The sequence below is a fragment of the Pteronotus mesoamericanus genome, unplaced genomic scaffold (assembly GCF_021234165.1).
Source record: "Pteronotus mesoamericanus isolate MK-2021 breed Mesoamerican mustached bat unplaced genomic scaffold, CSHL_Meso_final contig_82, whole genome shotgun sequence".
NCBI classification, from domain to species: domain Eukaryota; kingdom Metazoa; phylum Chordata; class Mammalia; order Chiroptera; family Mormoopidae; genus Pteronotus; species Pteronotus mesoamericanus.
In genome coordinates, this window is record NW_026555265.1 from 14,127,582 (window position 1) to 14,128,746 (window position 1,165).

At 44.0% G+C, this 1,165-nt stretch overlaps 1 pseudogene; it reads left to right on the top strand.

Moving 5' to 3' along the window:
• Positions 1-266: 266 nt before the first annotated feature.
• LOC129079810 (pyruvate dehydrogenase (acetyl-transferring) kinase isozyme 3, mitochondrial-like) lies at positions 267-928 on the top strand (annotated as a pseudogene).
• Positions 929-1,165: the final 237 nt, after the last annotated feature.

Below are 1,165 nucleotides of genomic sequence, written 5' to 3' on the forward strand. Positions count from 1 at the left end.
ATATGCAGCCTACAAGAGACCCACCTCAGAACAAAGGACATACACAGACTGAAAGTAAAGGGATGGAAAAAAATACTCCAAGCAAATGGACAGGGAAAAACAGCAGGGGTAGCAATACTTATATCAGACAAAATAGATATCAAAACAAAGGCCATAAAAAGAGACCCAGAAGGACTCTTTATAATACTCAAAGGAAGAATCCATCAAGAAGACATAGGGTCTCTGCCCGAGCTGGATGGCTGCTGCCTCATGGGGAATGGGTCGGCATGGAGATCTTGCTGGCTGCTCTATCAGTTCTCTCCCAAGGGCCTCCTTCCCCAGTCTCTCCTCAGGTGTCTCTGGTCTCCTCTGCCCCCGACTTTGCCAGAGACCAGGCCAAAGCGCCAAACAAACCTATTCAGGCAGTTTATGTGCCCTCACATCTGTTTCATATGCTATTTGAATTGTTCAAGAACTCAATGAGAGCAATAGTGGAACTCCATGAAGACAGAAAAGAAGCCTACCCTTCTGTTAAAACCCTTATTACTCTGGGAAAGAACACTTGTCCATTAAGATCAGTGACCTAAGTGGTGGTGTTCCCCTCCAAAAAATAGATCGTCTTTTTAACTACATGTATTCAACTGCTCCCAGACCAAGCCTGGAGCCTACAAGAGCTGCCCCTATGGCTGGATATGGGTATGGCTTGCCAATTTCTCCTCTGTATGCTCGATATTTTCAAGGAGATCTAAAACCGTATTCTATGGAAGGAGTGGGTACAGATACTCTCATTTACTTGAAGGCTCTCTCAAGCGAATCATTTGAGAAGCTTCCAGTATTCATTAAGTCAGCATGGTGCCATTACAAGACCATGCCTGAGACTGTTGATTGGAGCAATCCCAGCAGTGAGCCCAGAGATGCTTCAAAATACAAGAGACAAGATCAAGACTAACAGAACTTTCTAGAGAGCTGAATGCTTTGGTTATCTTGAAGAAAGATCATCTTCCACAAGTCAACCTCTGATCTCCTTTCCTCTGCTCTGAGTGTGACACTGTCATTATTCCAGTGCTGGATCTTTGCCAGAGAAACTTTTTCTGTAGCTACTTCTGATTTTCCACTAAAGTAGTCAGCTCAGTAATTTCTCATGGTATGTTGTGATTTGGTTGGTGCTATCATGAGAGAGCACAGA